Source organism: Tursiops truncatus, chromosome 14 (assembly GCF_011762595.2).
Source record: "Tursiops truncatus isolate mTurTru1 chromosome 14, mTurTru1.mat.Y, whole genome shotgun sequence".
Lineage (NCBI taxonomy): Eukaryota > Metazoa > Chordata > Mammalia > Artiodactyla > Delphinidae > Tursiops > Tursiops truncatus.
Window position 1 is genome coordinate 15,152,217 of NC_047047.1, and position 17,081 is coordinate 15,169,297.

Sequence of the window (17,081 nt, forward strand, 5' to 3'; positions counted from 1 at the left end):
GTTTAAACATATAAAAGAGTAGAAAGAATAGAATAATAAACTCCCATGAATCCATTATTCTAACTTCAACAATTACGAACATTGTACTCTTCTAGTTTGAAGATATTCTAAATTTTGATTAAACTCAGCACAGGAGTGAAGACAGTGGGAATAGCTCTGACCTCGATGGGGCACGTTGGCAATAATTCCACCATAATTGCCTTCTGGCTGGAAGAGATGGAGGTCACCGTTACTGCAAGATGCAACCCAATTTCAGAGATTTTAAAATGTGAAAAGATGTGTCTTAGAATTGATGACATGCAGCAGCAGGGTGGCCAGACTGCATTTTACTTATGAGTTCAGAACCTAAGGGGTCAGAATTTTCCTTACTCAATGCTTTTGAGGTTTTGTTTTTGCTCTTGTTTTTTTCCCTTTCAGCCTGTACCCTCCACAAAAACACAGAGAAGAATCTTTGCATGTTTCCTAAAGAACCTCCTTCTTACCCAGTCTGTGGACTGTCAGAGCCAGGTAGGCCTTCAACAAACGACTGATCACTTTTGTGAGGCTTGGATGGAGAAAGCCCAGCGCCTGCATCCTCTCCTTGCAGGAGACTGTGTCACTCCAATGTGCCCACAGGATGTATGCCCAGCTCAGGTCTGGCCGGCTCTGGGCTTTTGAGGCCTTTCCAAACATATATGTTTCTGTGAATCATGAGGGATGCTCATTGTTGGCATATTTAGTACCTGAACCAAGTGCAGAATCCTCTGTACCCTCTTCTGCCCTAATGGTCCTGCCATTTGGACTCATGCACTTGCCTTTCTTCTTACTTGCCCCTTATCGTGGGTCACTATTCTCCCTTCTGCCAAAGTGTGTCCCTGATATCCAGAACTCCTCGGCCTGGAAACAGATCCCCAAATCTATGAATTCTCATGTCAGGTACTTTAAACTGGGCTTACAAGACTGGGTATTCTGGACTGAGTGTCAGAAGCCCTGGAGAGGACAGTTTGGCCAAGAGATGCCATCTCCCAGCTCTGACCCAATGGTGCTGCCATGTATGAGGAGAATGACCCTGGTAGGAAGCTGTCTGGGTAGAAACCTCATGAGGTCAGCAGTGTTCACCCATAATGTCAGAGAGAGTTTGATATGGTATAGTGGGAGAGACCCTGACAGAATGTCAGGCAACCAGAGTTCTGATCTTAGCTCTGCCAATTATTAGCTGTCCAAGCCACTGTGATGTCAAACACAGATGCAGTGGGCCTTACCACTTCAGTTCACTCTGGCCAAGCTCCAACTGCCAGCCTCTGCTTCCCTTGGTCTGCAGCCTTTCTCTAAAGAGCCATGGAAGGTCACTCTGCCCACACCCTGTCCCAGCGGCCCTCAACCACTGACTCTGGGGAGGAGGCATACAAACTTTGCAGCTCCCTCGCTATGTGAGTGGCATCATTCTGAGGTGTGTGTTCCACTCTATTTCCAGAATTTCTTCGGGGATCCACCTTCGGTTGCCCACTGTGGCAGCTGGACAGATAACACATCCTTCACTGGCTGCTTTCTCTTTCTTGGCTCACTTTCTCCTTACTCTGTTTTTCTTGCATCTCTTAAAAAAACTATTTGCACATGAACCCTTGTTGCAGAATCTGCTTCTGGGGGAACCAAAACTAAGACAATAGACATGTGGGTCACTTACTTTCCTCAGGCCACAGGCTTCTCACATGTTAGGTAATAGTACAGTTTGCAAGTATGTTGTGGTGGTAGAGTTTCATGTGCATTTCTGCAGGCACCATTCTTATCTGGAGCTCAGGACAGACCTGTGAGCAGACAAGGTCTTGTTATTCAATTTTGCAGATGAGGAGTGAGAGGCTCTGAGAAGTTTTGTGAGTTGCCCAAGGCCCCTCCACTGATAAGTGGTTGAGCTGAGACTGGAGCGCATACCTTCAAGCTCTGAGGCCTCTCATCTTCCTTCCCAGGGTTTCTTGGCCTTCACTCTTCCCTTCTAAAAATTGTTTTTATATTTCTCAGAGTCAAAGAAAGAAGAGTTCAGTGTCAGATACAGATTCCATCATCTGGGCTTTGTCTTTGGAGCTGTGGTCAGTGCTGGCTGGAGGTGGTGCCCCTGGGGTATCTCTGGTACCCTGGAGGGGCTCAAAGCCTTCTCCATAGGTCTCCCAAGGGTGCTGAGCTCCCAGGGTCACTGAGTCCTAAGGAGTACATTCACATGTCATGATTCCACCTTCTGGCTGTCCTCTCCAGTTGGCTTCAGACCATTAGCTCCAGTGTCATAGTAGAACCCAAATGCATAGTCAAGACTGCCTTGGCCACAGGCTGCAGGATGGGTTGTCTATACTGGCTGCACATCTCCACTTGGCTGAGTCGTCCTAACCATACTAACTGGTTCTTAGTACTGACTCTCAGCAAAGCCTTTGTCATATGATATCCTGGGAAGAAGGTCAATAAGTCCCATGGGGGGCATTTCCCCCAGTAAGACAATAGCTTAATTATTAGCCCATCCTAGGGAGGATGTCTTTGGATGATGTCCCCCTGACCCTATACATCTATTCTGGCCCCAAATCCCACCCAGTCGTCAGGCAGGAGAACAAGTGTGTGCCTCTCAACTTTGTCGGTAGTTCTCTTGGACTTGTTGACTTCTCTCTCTCTCTCATTTATTCCTGGAACACTCCTTCACCAGAGCAACTTTCTCTATTACCTCCATTCCTTATTCTCAATCTCATGCTCTCCCTTAGTTCTAGGAAGATGGCAACATCTGACCAGTGCTATTTTGATTTGATATTCCTTAGCATAGGCTTATAGTCACCTGCACCTGCACCTGTTTCTGGCTATTTCAGGTAACTGCTTCCTCAGAGCCAGCTCTAGCTGCCAGGACCTGACCGGGTGTTAATTTCTTGGTCAGAACCTGGCTGGACCTGATCATGACAACCACAATGAGTATTTAGAAAAGTACCATTGATTACTTAGGTGACGTTTTTACCTCTGGACAGAAGCAACAAAGAGTATGTGGAGCTTTTGCAAACTCAAAGCTATCTGGGCTAGCTTTTTCTTTATTTCATGTGTTGTTTTTATTTTGAGATTATTTGGGGGCATCAGCCATGATTTTGGTCAGAGTGACGGGTAGACAGTGATGCTCTGATTGAAGGGGGCTGAAAATAGTCTCAGTCCCCACCCAGTAGTATCTATTCTCATTAGCCACAGCAGTGTCTGAAACTCTCACATCACTGTGGGGTTCATGATGAGTCAACAGGATCCTCATCAAGACTGCAGTACTCTCAGGGAGGCGTAACACTGGAATGACTTTTCTTCTTAAATACCTTCGCACACACGTGGGGACTCATGACCCTCAGAGATGAAGACGCTTCCTAGGAAGTCTAATGATCAGATTAGAGTAGATCAGTTCCTTAGAGAGAGGCCAAGAGAGTAGGACACAGGTAAGGATAGGTAAGTTTTGAAGGAAGGGAAGGAGTGAGTGACATCAGAATATAGAGTGCCACTCACATGGTCAACACAGAAGAGTTGCTTGTTTAACAAAGGGGCAGAATGAGGGTCCTTGGCATCAGAGGGTAAGGGACAAAAAGGCTTTACATTCTTGTCTCAGATCAGCCCTCACCTTGATCTATCTCATCTAATCTTTATAGCAGTCTTCCCAACCCATTTGTGAGGTATGCCACCTCAACTTTTCAATCTATTCCTTTCTGGGAGAAGTGTAGAATGAAAAAGCAAAAACCAAAAAAGAGCAGATGTCCAAAAATAATACTTGAGTCTCCTCTTTCTCATCTCTAGAATGGGAGAAATACAGAATTATTGTGAGGGTCCAATAAGATCATGTGTCTATTTTGTAAACTGTAAAACTCCTAGGCAAACATCCAGTTGAATTATCTTGGAGAACACCTTCCTTTGCACTGTCAATCACTCTCTCTTCACTTTTGGTTTCAATTTCACCTCAATATATTCTTGAGGTAATCAGAAACCTCTTTGGGTTTTGCCAAATCCAAAGGAGGAATTATTTCACCAGGCCTGCAGGCAGTGGTTATTTTTTTCTCTTGGGCTCACCTGGGAGGAACCATCCAAAGCATCATCTCCGGGGAGGTTCAGAGGAGAGGGTGACATGCGTGGCGAGGCAGATGGGGGCTAAGCCAACGCCCCTTCAAACATGAGAAAGCCATGGTCCCTGAGACCTTTTGTTCGGTGCTTTCTCAGCCTGCAACACAAAGCCTTTCTCAATTTTGGGGGTTCACGATGGTAGGCATTGTTGCCTAAGAACGCTCCACAATGTCAAAGCCATTATCAGGCTGAGGAAGGCAGTGTTTTAATTGAACTTTTCCTCCAACCTTCTGCCCTTCACAGCTATAACATGACTGATTGTGCCATTATGGCCCTTTTACAAGGCCCAGAATGGAAAAGGCAAATTATGTGCAAAGAAATGTTTAGACAGGAATAAGTCTGAACTTTCGAAGTGTTTGTTTTTTTATGTCCTGCTACCTTTTTGCTGCTGACATTCTTGCTCACAGGATCAGGAGACTATCCGTCATTACAGGTCTTCAGGCAGGTAAAAAAGAAGAAAAATACAAGCAAGAAAGGTAGGGAGGGAATTGGGCTGACGTGTCTCATTTTCCTTGAATTTTATAAAGATGCCCCAGCTCTCTCCCATCTAAAGCATAGCCCCCTCCTCACCCCACCAAATTCTTCTTTAACCCTGAATTTTCTTTCCCTCTCCCTATGGTCAAGCTTCAAAAAATGTAACCCAATTGCTGCCTTTACTTTCATATTCCATAACTTGCTCATTCCCTCAGACTACCTTCTGCCTTGGCTGGTTCACTGGCCTTGACCTTGTAATATCCCAAGGGGTCTCTCAATTGTAATCCCTTTCCTCTCTTTGGCTTGACTTCTTCTACTTCATTTCAGGCCACCATCGTCTCTTGGCTGGATTATTTCAGCACCTTCTTAAGTGGCCTTCCATCTCCTATCTTCTACCTTATCCTTTCTAATCCACTCTCTTCACTGTTGCCAAAGGGATCTCCAAAGTCACCTCAGTACTCTCAGGATGTCCGAATCCCTTTGCCTGGTTTATGAAGCCATTTGAACTCAGCCACTGCCCACTGCCTGCCAGTCCCTTCTCACATCTGGTCCTTGAGTCATATTGGTTTATTTGTAATTTTCCTAACTAGTTCTGCTGTTTCTTTTCTCAGGATCTTTGCATGGTCTTCTTCCTCTGTTAGAAAAATCTCCTCCCTTTGCTAGGCTGATCCCTGCTCATCTCCCCAGCAACAGCGTAGACTTCCTAGGCTCCGGGAAGCCCTTTCTCTCTCCATGAGTCTAATCCATCATGCAGTCCTCTAGCTCTATTTCCCCCATTCTCTCCTACCGTACCCGTCTGTTCACTCTCTTCTCCCCATTTCTAGACAGTGACCACCTCGAAAGCCTCAGAAGCTGACTCTAACATTAGGATTCATGGGTAAGTGATGTTTTAAAGAAAGTGCTTCTGGGCGTAAAGAGATGGGGAAGTAGGACAGTAATGGGGAGAGAACCAAGCACAGATCTGTCCTCAGGGAACCTCCCAGGGAGGGTTCATACAGGTCCTCTGGGGAGCCCTAGAGTGTAGGTGATGCCCCAGCATTACCTCATGGGACACCAGGGAGCTGGGCTGTGAAGTCCCCACTCCTGTCAGTCAAGGGCTGCCATGGGGAGAAGTAAATTCTGGAGATTCCAGCTCTCCTTCCGTGTGTAAGTGTCTGTTAAAAATGACTAAAGGTGATACAATAAAGTTTGTTTAAGACTCATGAAACAGGCAGTCTCCATTCCCAAGGGTGCAGAGAGCTGCAAAATGGGGTAGAAGGCAAGATTTTTTTTATAAGATAAAGAATAGGGAACAAGGAAGAGAAAAACAGAACACCATCTCCCCGGGCTCCTTCATTTGAGCAAAATTTCGGAGTAGTTTAAGTATCCTCAGGAATCTATGATCCAGTTCTTTTAACTTATAAACACAGCTCTGGCTGGACTGGATGCCTAGGTTAGCAGAGGTTCTGGAATAGCTGCCACACCACGCCCAGATTCCCCTCTGCTCTGATCCCTAGGCTCTGCTTCGGCCACCTTCCTCCTTCCCTGATGGAAACTACTTTGTTAGTCTCTTTTTCCATCTGGTGTATTTTTTTCTCTCCACTTTTATTGAGATATAATTGCGATATGTCTTTTAAGTTTAAGGTGTACCACGTGGTGATGTGACATACATATTTTTGTAAAATGATTATCACAATAAGTTTAGTTGACATTCATCTCCTCATATAGTTCCAAAACAAATTATTTTGTGATGACAACTTTTAGAATCTACTCCCTTAGCAATTTTCAAATATACCATACAGCCCAACTGCTGTCTTTTTTTTTTTTTTTTTTCAATTTTTGGCCGTGCCACATGGCTTTTGGGATCTTAGTTCCCTGACCAGGGATTGAACCTGAACCCTAACCACTGGACGACCAGGGAATTCCTTCTGCTGTCTTTTGAAGTCGTATGACATGTTCGCACATTTTCAAACCCTACTAAAGGACAGGGGTCAAGTATTTTTCCGAGGAGTTTTCTGAGCCTCTGCGTGGGGGTGGGGAAAGTCACCTAATTCCAGGCTTCAGATAAGGCTGAGGGCGAGCTCTAGCTGATCCAGCCCAGCTACTTCCATGTCTCTCAAGATCTCTCATTGTGTAACTCACAGCTGTTTCACCAGCCCATCTTCATCTCACCCCTCATGCCGTGTTCCACCACTAACAAACTCTCTGCAATTCCTCCAGCCCAGAGGTTTCACACTTCAGTGCCTTTGCAAGAGCTTTCCCTCTTCCTGGAATATCCTTTTTCTATTGCTCTGTTTAGAAATTCCAATTTTTTTATCAAGACTGAGCTTAATTTTCACCTTTTCTGTGAATGTTTTACATGATTTATTTCCCCTCTTAGCACCTGAGTTGAGATCATCATATCAACTTTATTTAGTGTTGTCTCTGGTACTGATTTCAGTTATTCAAACAATGACATGGTGCTACAATTTTATATTTTTGCTTACGTTTTCCTTTCCCATCGATACTATGAGCAATTTGAGAAAAAGTACTTGTTAAAATGTAGGCATATCACACAGGTGGAATTCAGCAAACGTTCCTTAAATAATTTCTTACATATAATACATTACATGTAATCACACTACATGTAATATTTGTACTTGGGCAGCTCTGGGGTTCACTTGAATTTGGAATCAAGTGAAAAAATTTGGGAGCTGCTGTCTTACAGTCTAAAGTCCTTTGCATGCAATCTGGTGTCCCCTGGATCAGGAGACCTGTCTTTCAATCTGCAGCTACTCAGTAGCTGCCACAGTGGGCAGTCACTTATCTCACTGAGCTTTGGTTTTCTTGTTGGAAAAAAGAGGGTTTATACATCCTGCAGAACTCTGGAAACTAATTGTGATGTTAAGAAGCTGCCTAGAAGAATGCTGAACACCTACAGGGTGTTCAATATATGTTAATTTACTTAATGAATAAAGGAATGAATATATTAATATCTCTTCGGGTAGAGTCGCTGACATCTGATCTAATATAGCATCTAAAGGAGAACAGTTTACATGTATACCAATAGCAACAACATTCTGATTTGTAAATGTATTTATGTGCTTCTACATTTCGTGCTCTCACATGCATTCGTGGGCACGTGTGACACACACGCCCTTCCTCTTTTGTACACACAGTTCCAGTGTGTCTCAATTTTGTTTGCCGGTTATACAACAGACCTCCAGGATGAGGCCTACCGGTGACAGAGAAGTTGAGGCAACTTTTGCTGCAGTTTTGACATTACGCCCCAGTGGCATTTTATTTTCTTGTCTGCTTTTCTTTAGTCCGAAGCTGTGGCACGCCTCTCCCCTATGTGCACAGCTGGAGAGAGCTGCTTACTACAGTTGTCAGCCGATCTGATGGCTCGCTGTCCACATTGCTATTCTACGAACCTAAGATTTCTGGTCTACCTAGGAAGCCCCGATATCTTAAGTTTTTTCCAGTGCTTACTTTGCTTCCATTTTTAGGTGTGATTGAATTCTGCAAAAACCCTCTCAGTGAAAGAATGTTTTTTGGTAAGTACTTGAAATCCTCCATTTGTCAGATTTCACTTTTAGTCGGTCTCTGGCTATTTCATACCACGTAGGCACCTCCAGGCTCTCAGTCTCTCTCTTGCATGCCTATGTATCACACATGTGCCATCACTGCCTGGTCTCCAGCCCAACATAACTACTTTCAATCCCTTCTCCATCTTTGAGCATACTTGGAGGAAAATGGATTTCTTTCACGTCTGTTCCTGAACTGTTTTATCTCGCTTCCCCACGGTCAGGCCCTTCTCCATCTCAGTTCTGTAGTCTTTGTCATTGATGATGTGGCCCTTATTGAGAGCCCTCCCTCAATAAGACACTGTCTTCCCATACTTAATCTCCCAAAGACAGAGTGTGTTTGGGGGACAATGCGTGGGGCATGTCCCCCACCCCCATGCACCCCATGGCCCACACTTTATTTCTCCTTAGCACCACCAGCATGATGTTAACAGTCTCAGAATGAAATCTTGAGGCCACCAAGAAGAATTCTAGTACAGAAGAGAAGTATCTTGAAACTGCCCCAAATCGACTAGCCGCCACCCAAAAGAATCTTTCTCTGATCACGTCTTATTTGAGCCCCATCCTGATGCTGGGTTAGTGAGTTGGGTTTTCTTCTCAGAGACAGTTTCTTCACCTTGTTCATCACTGAACTTAGAGCCTCCACCCCTGCCTATCATGTCGTTCAAAAGAACGTTCAAATCCTACTCCTGTACTACTCAGGGTAGTTTACCTTCCCTGTGTCTCGACCATTTTCTCCAGCACAACCTTGGGCTTGCCCTTTCACACCAGAAAGAAATGTCCACTGGGGTGTTTACCGAACAGAAAAGCAAACTTCCCCCTCCTTCCCTTGAATATTGTCATGCCCCTTTGAATAGGAAACATTATACTTAGTTTCCATATTTAAAATTAGTATCATTTTTTCCTTTATGGCACACAGATTTTACTTTTTCAAATATTCACCCCCAGGTTTACATTCCAAACAGTTTTTTCTTATTGATCCATTAAAAAGAAGACACTTTAACTCACTAATCCTTGGCCATTTCAGTTACAACTGATCTGCTAATTCACACCTATTACAACAATTATGATATCTATTAATGATAAGGAAAATTGTTAAATTATTATTAATTGTTGGCATATAATGTATCTGTTATAAATATTTGTAATAACTCATAACTACATACTCATCACTCAGTAAAAGGGTCTTCTCCTTAGATTCCCACACCAGGGTGTATTTAGCTGTTACTGTGCACCAGAGCAGTGTACCAGCCAGCACACATTTTGATTGATCCACTGTGATTGATAGATGCCCTGCTAAACATTATCAATATTACCTTGGTCCACACTCATGTCTGGCTTCAAATAAACAATTAAAATAAAATCTGTCAAGTTTCTAACTTCTTGGAATACCTAAGTCCAGGTATTAGTTTATTTAAATTACTGAGTTGGTTTAACTCAACAGCTACTTGTTATTAGAACAGACTTTTAAAAATATATACAGTGTAGAACCCCATCCTAGAGGCTGGGACTGTGTGTTCAGGTAACTGAATGCTAATTGGGTAGATAGGATCACCCCACATAGTGAGATCTTCATACCTTTGTATGTTATGCTTATTTCCCCAGGCCCTTCCTGATCTTGGGATAACCTTGGCCTGGGTTGATGATGACATGTTTTTTGACTCTGACAGTCTGCACCATTTGGTTCTCAGGACTCTTTTATGTTTATCTTTGGTTTCTGGTGGCTCACTCACTCCTCGGGGGTGGTTTCCAGGTCCTCGGTGGTAACTTGGTGGTGGGCAGCTTTCCTATCCCAGATCCTCTGGTCTTCTGTGAATGGCCCTCCTGGGTTAGCAGGAGGTCTGGGGTTCCAGCCTGAACTTGCTGTAGGGCAGAACTAGCTGTGGACTGTAGAGCAAAGGGGAACCAAAGGCAGCATCTCAGACATAATGTAAATCCAGTGGAGAGTTTAGTAGCCTGGGTAGGAAGCAAAACCTAGAGCATGCTGACCAAAGAGGTTGAGCGGCAGAGGAAAGATCTTTGAGGCAATGATCTGTGGAAGGTGGGAGCCTTTCATATAGGGCCGGTGACTTGGGTAGGAACTGAAAGGCTGGCGATCTTTCCTACTTTTTCCTATTATTGTGGGCATCTTCATTCAGCAGAGGACTCTGTTTATACCTTCAGGACCCCACTGCTCTGCAAGCTGTAAAGGAACTCCCCCGCCTCCCCACAAGAGACTACAGATTCTTGCCAGCATGGCATGATCTAATATCTAATTGATAGATCTCAACCATATTTTAAAATTTACTATGGCTTCTCTTATGAGACGTCCAACAAGTTTTCAAGGGAGCTTGACACTTGTGACACTACCAGAACCACCCTCACACCCGTGGACTGTATTGGGTCCCTTCGGCTCTCTCTTATTTCCAGGGTGCTCTCTGCCTTTTTGGGGCATCCTCTTTAGTGGAATCCTCCCTGTGGGTTGGTTAGCCACCAGTTTCCTCTTTGTCCAAACGTTATAATCCCAATGTCCTAGGGCCAGACCTTCAGCCTCTGAGCCCCTGTTGATCTGGAAGCATTTCTGCAAATAGTTTCCTGGTGTCCTTTCCTGCAAGCCTAGTGGAGGGAAACAGATGGGTCTTCTCCCTGACACCTCAGATGGTATCCAGATGGAGGTGCAAGGCAGTGTGCACAGACCCCCAAGTGTGAGGCTCCCCTGTGACTGTTAATGTCAAGAGAACAGGGAACCCCCACACCCAGTCTTGTGCCTCCTTCCTCTGTTCTAAGGTAACATCTGTCTGCTCCCCCTGCCTCCCTCTCTCCCGTCCCAGTTTTGGCTTGTCAGCCTAATGAAGTGACCTCAGCACTAACTGTCCCCTCCCTTCTGCCTTTGAGTGCCATTCTACAAGTTAATGCTCCTCTCAACAGGAGTGAGGTGAAGCGTTCTTGCCACTTGGTCCTCGCTGGGCACCTGCAATGCCAGTTCAGTCTGCCAGGGGCTGGGCAAATTATGGCTGCATAGGGTGTAAGACTATCAGCTGCTGTCAGTCATGGGCACTTCAGGGAACTTCAGGCTATGGTGACATTCTAGGAAGGAGGGCTGAAAGGAATTGTTCCCTTCTGTTTGGAAATCACGAGATCCAGGTTATCCTTGGTAGCAAGGTGGACCCTGCTTTCCTGGTGGGAAGAACATATTTCCACCATCACTGCAGTCTTTACCTGTTATTGGGAGAGAAAAACGAACCAGCTGAGATCCTTCCCTAACCCCCATGAATGCTGATGTCTGGTTCGGAAGCCTGAGTTGTATGCTGGAAGTGACATAAGGATAACATAGGGACAAATGCATCAGAAGGAGGCAGTGAATTGTGGGCTACTCAGAGCAGGGCAAAGAGCCCTGGGCTGCTTAATAAGAGATGAAGCTCTAAGGCCAACCCAGACATCACTTGAGTAGCTTTAGCTACTGTCTTGGTCAGTTCAGGCTGCTCTAACAAAATGCCACAGGCTGTGTGGTTTATAAACAACAGAAATATTATTACTCATAGTTCTGGGGACTGGAAGGCTGAGACCAGGGTGCCAGCATGGTCCAGGTTGCAGACTGACGACTTCTCGCCACGTGCTCACATAGAGGAAGGCACTGGGAAGCTCTCTGGAGTCTCTTTTATAAGGGGCGCTAATCCCATTCATGAGGACTCTACCCCATGACCTAATCACCTCCCAAAGAACCCACCTCCTAACGCCATCACCTTAGGGATTAGGATTTCAACATATGAATTTTGGGGAAACATATCACATTCTCTTTGTCTCTGAGGTTCATAGGTCTTTGCAGCCTAACTTCTAAGACCCTCTGAGGACCTTTCACTTCTTGGCAGGGTTGGGGGGGAGCAGAAATGTCTCTTAATTCCCATTTCTACCAAAACACATCAAACTCCAAGCTCTACTCACTTGCTATTCATCATGCTGGTGCAGGCAGCTGTTCTTTCCTAGGACGTAAGGCACTGGGGGCCTTTGTTCTTAAATCCCCCATATGTGTCTGGAACTCGGGCTTCTTTTTACCCCACCCCACCCCACCCCCAGCTCAGCACAGGACTCTGAGATCCACAGGAAAGTTTACACCTGTTTTTTCACTCTCTGACTTTAATTTCCCCTCAGCCAGTCTAGTCTAGATTGGTAGGGACCCTGGCACTTTGTATATTCTTTTTTATTTGAGGATGTTAACATTTCATGCTCTGTATTCTTTAGGGCTTAGGCTTGCAACTAAAACAACCTAAAGCTTTGCAAATAAAAAGCCATGACTTTTAAGTCTTTGCTACAATTTTTCAAAATTTATTTAGAAGCTCTACAGCATTACGAGCCTCTTGTTTCTTTGTATTCTGGATAATTCCTCCCAGTGGGTAACACTTGTCACTGACTCAGGAGATGAAGATGAAAAATCTGGTAAGAAAGTGGGAAGGTGGGAGGCTGCAGGAAGAGCTAAACTAATCCCATCAGACAATGAGATACGTATTAATTTTTTTTTTTTTTTTTGCTGTGCCTCCCGGCATGCAGGATCTTATTTCACTGACCAGGGATCAAACCCATGCCCCCTGCAGTGGAAGCATGAAGTCCTAACCACTGGACCACCAGGGAATTCCCATAGTGTATTTCAGTCCATTTTCCTCTGCTGGATACAAATATTCCATGGCAAAGACAACAGAGAATTCATAATCAGTCGTTATTAGCTACTTAATGTGAATTAGTTTCTCTTATTTACAGAGGCTGAGTTCTAAAAGCAGGCTTGACAGGAGACAGTGGAGAGGTAGGTTTAGGATAAAGGCAGTGGAAAGACCAGGTACAGTGGGAAGAAGGAGCAGCCAGGGAGTATTTTATGGGCAGCGGAAGGCTGTGATGGAGGGTTAGGGCTTGGGGAGAGGGAAGAGGGATGGAGCACCCAAGATGAGCTTCACATATTTCCCAATTATGCCAGAATTGGAGAAACCTGGGGTCAGCACATCCAGGCGGAGGAAGAGGGAGGTCTGTGTTCAGAGCCAGGTCAAGAATTGACTCAATGATTTGTAAAAGTACGTGGGAGACAGACTTCTCAAATTTCCAGGTGACTCAAAGGGATGGAAGTAATTATGAACGTGAAAGGGGATGCCCAGGTCCAGTGGGGAGATAGGCTATTCAGGAATATAGGAGAGAAGAACGGCCCTCGTATGACTTGATCCCATTATGGCAGAGTGTTCTAGACTGTGGGATGAACAGCTCTGTAGGGATGGGTGGCGGTTATCATTCTAAAATTAGAGCTTTTACATCTAAAGTGAGACAAAATAGAATCCTTTTATTGCACATGACTGAGAAAAACAGGTGGACACTGTCTTCATGTTCTCTTCAGTTTCCTACATGCTGTCTCCCTACCCTGTTTCTGGAATGCCTCCCAAATCTTTGCTTTGATCCCAAGCATCAGAAAGTGTGACATTGCTTGTTAGGCAGGGGAAAGAAGGATTCAGCTTTTTGCCTTGAAAGCTCCTTGTGTTCTGAGTTTTGGACTCTCTTTTTAGGGATATCTTCATTAAAAACCATTCAATCACAAGATGACAGTAGAGATATAATCTAAATTTATAAGCTAGGATGCATGGATGCATCCCATTGGGGGGAAAGCATCTAATTTATGTTCGCGCATATAGTTTTCTTTGGTTGGTGTTTGTGTTCTAAGTTTCTGGAGGCATCAAACAGAAAAGCCTTGTAATTCCAGACGGGATTAATGTAGAGAGTATTTCATTCAGGAAGTGAGACCACAAATAAGGGGAGGTACTTTTAGATGGCCTTTAAATTTTTTGAGATACCACTCAAGTGCCTGCAGAAACCCAAATCAACTTTCTACTTGCATTCTTAATTTTCTCTGCACCTCATTTCTTTCCTGGATAGAGACCATTTTTCAGGCTGGACAGGAGAGAAAGAGCACCCATGAAAGGTGCAGACTTTTCCCTTTCACGTTACTTTCACCCTAGCTCTGAATTCTGTTTCCTTCAAAGGAAATTTTCTTGGGTCATAAACAGTGCTAAACAAAGCAACAGGGAAAATATGTAATCCTTTAGGGTGGGTCAAAAACCTTTGTCTGGGAAGATGTATCTATTTTGCCATTCTCCCTGGATATGCCTTTCTCAAGCCACAAAAGGGTTCTGTAGCATCACCCATGTCTTTTTCAATAATGCCAGTTATTCTTCTGAGAGAGATCTCAAATGCTTCTCAGGATTCATTCATTCATCCAACGCACTAATGGTGGCTATTATATATCACACACTAGGGAAATACGACCAGCTCACATTAAGTGACCACTCACCAGGCATCATAGTACTCTAAGTACTTCACACATATTTTCTCATTTGGTCCTCTCCGCCTTGCCATGAGGCAGTTATCGGCAATATTCCCATTCATATTACAGATGAGGAAGCTCATCTGTAAAGTAAAGTAACAGGAGGTAAAGTAAAGTAACACAATCAGACAGTCAGGGACCTGACCCATGATCAACAACCAGGCAGTCTGACTTTAAAATCCATGCTCTTAACTACTGAGCTGCAGGAGACCAAAGTTTTCTCTACAAGTAGTTTATACTCTAGTAAGAAATGAAAGCTTACACTCTAAGGCACACAGGCTGAATCGAGGTGAGATGACACTTTTGTGGCATATTGGATGTGACATACGAAAAAGTGTTAGCACAGAACATGGGTCAATTTATTAAAGGTTTATGGTTTACACAGGGAAAAATTAGGAGATAGGCTATTCTTCCACCTGGAGAGTGAGATGGATATTTCCTTTCCTTACTTCTTCATCCTGGACATTGCAAGGTAATAGGCATGTGAAAATGTTTAGACTCAGAAATTTCGATCGGAGATTCAATCTGGGGGAGGAGGACAGTGGCTATTGGCCTATATTTTTGGAAGTATTTTGGCCTGAGTGCTTTTGTGGGGTTGTTGCTTCTTCACTTTTACTATTTTCCCTGTTTAAATGCCTTCCTCCTGAGAGTCCCCTTTGAATCTGGAAAGCTCAGAGAAGACAAGAAAGCAGGCTACGTAGTTGTGGTACTGAGTTCAAGGGTGAGATGGGAACTTTCAGACCTCCTAGTTTGTTTATCTTGGCTCAGGAAAGGAGGCAGTGATTTGGGGTAGAAGCTCTGTCCAGCGATGGAGAGTATGCATTTATCTGAAACATCTCTTGTGCTATAATTCTCGGGCACCAAGGTGAGGCAGAAGGAATGGATGAACCCAATGCCGATCTTTTCATATGAAAACATATGAAAATTAATTCTTTGCCTGAATAGCAAAGGTGTCACTAAATCATATTCTTAGTACACCCAAAATCCTGTTAACTGTATATTTTCCAATTAAATTTCATGTTAAGAATAACCTGGAGTTGTTTAGCTCTTTGTGTCCTAGATAAACCTATTATTTTGGGATAATTTTAGTCCTCTCAGTTTTTGCTTTTCTACATTTTGAAATTTGCATGAGTTAGAAATAAGTTATCTAAAAACACCTGCTTTCTTTGTACTTTTAGAAAGAAGAGATGATTAAGCTCTTTTCTAGTCTACTTTTAACTGTCTGAAGTTTGAAAAAACCATCTTCAGAAGATAGATCATCAAATTGAGGCCATTCTTAGGGAATCATGGCATTAAATGGTTCTAAGAATACTCAAAATGACAAAAATCCAAGGAAAAAAAATAATGCTTGACTTTCATTTTACTGTTGAATCATTTGAACTATTAAAAGTGAGAAAATTTATTATAGTGCAACAGTTTACGTTTTCCCATTTCTAAAGAGATAAATAAATACAGAAATGGGGCCATATTTCTTCAAAGATGAATGGCTTAAGACAACAGAGAGACTATTCACTAAAAGCCATAATGAGTAGGGGCTAAAAATATAGCCACTTTACGATGTCTGCAGTAGCTCTTCAGCTATCTGCATTTTATAGGATAGAAGAGAGAGTGCCTTCACCTACCCTGACTTATCCTGTATTCATTGCACTTACTCTATGTCTCAACACCGTTTTCTGGTGTCCAATGTATTTCCTTTTATTTTTACAATGACCAAGAAGCAGTTTGGCTTAGAAGACTAATCTGAGTGTGAGGATGGGGGAAAAGGCAGGACCTGGTGTTATAGTTTTGACCAAAATGTCTATCTGACCCTAGAAGTGAAACTTTCAGTCATTTGTTCTCATTTTTTAATCTCAATGTCGCCAGGCATCCTTATTAAGAATAAATACAATAGTTTTATGAAACAGGAAAAGGACTGTGTCCACTAGTAAGATTACTCTCAGGTTGCATTTACGTAGTCAGTTAAAGCTCTTTTCCATGGAAGGTGCTGCTGTATGCCCTAAAGAGAGAAAGCTGTTCACTTTTAGTCTCCCCCTGCCCTGATTCAGAGACTCTTGTAGGGCCTGAGAGTGCTAACAGGATCATTAGCTGACATGTGTTTAAATGATAAATAAACCTCTGAAGAAGTGGAAAGCAGGAGGTCTCACAGTTCAGAAAGCAGAGGGTCTTCCAATCAGTTTGCTATTCTGCTTATTGAACTCATCAAAATTCAGAGGAAACTAGAATAAATTAGTATAATCGCCTTTCACTACATAAATTCTTTTGATTGGCCCTACATGATTCTCTGTAAAGAAGAAAACCAACCTGGTCAGTTCCGGGCTGGTGTTCATCTCACAAAAGGCCTCTGGGGCATTAGATGTTCTCATTGTAATGGGCCAGCCGAGCCCATGACCTTTTCCGAGCCCATGACTTTTCCCATTTTCCAGGAACTATTCTCTCCTCCTCATCTACAGGAGTCGGCTTCCAGCTCCATGTTGGTTTGGCATGACTCTTCTCCCTTGGGAAGGACTAACTCTATCAGAAGTTGAAATTTGTCTCTAACTGGGAACATTCTTTTCCAGGATTTGGAATAGGGCGTGGGAGAGGGAGAGAGAGAGAGAATGAGAACAGACTGAAAACATGTAATGGTAGGGGCTGTGGAGTGG

At 43.7% G+C, this 17,081-nt stretch overlaps 1 long non-coding RNA gene across 4 annotated transcripts in view; it reads left to right on the forward strand.

The window, feature by feature from the left end:
• The first annotated feature begins 1,244 nt into the window (after positions 1 to 1,244).
• LOC141276382 (uncharacterized) overlaps positions 1,245 to 17,081 on the forward strand; it is an 84,931-nt gene continuing 69,094 nt past the window's right edge. For all 4 annotated transcript variants that reach the window (XR_012325874.1, XR_012325875.1, XR_012325876.1 and 1 more), the window contains exons 1-3: positions 1,245 to 1,429; positions 5,388 to 5,440; positions 8,031 to 8,078. This is a non-coding gene — a long non-coding RNA (uncharacterized lncRNA). The remainder of the gene's footprint in view (positions 1,430 to 5,387; positions 5,441 to 8,030; positions 8,079 to 17,081) is intronic.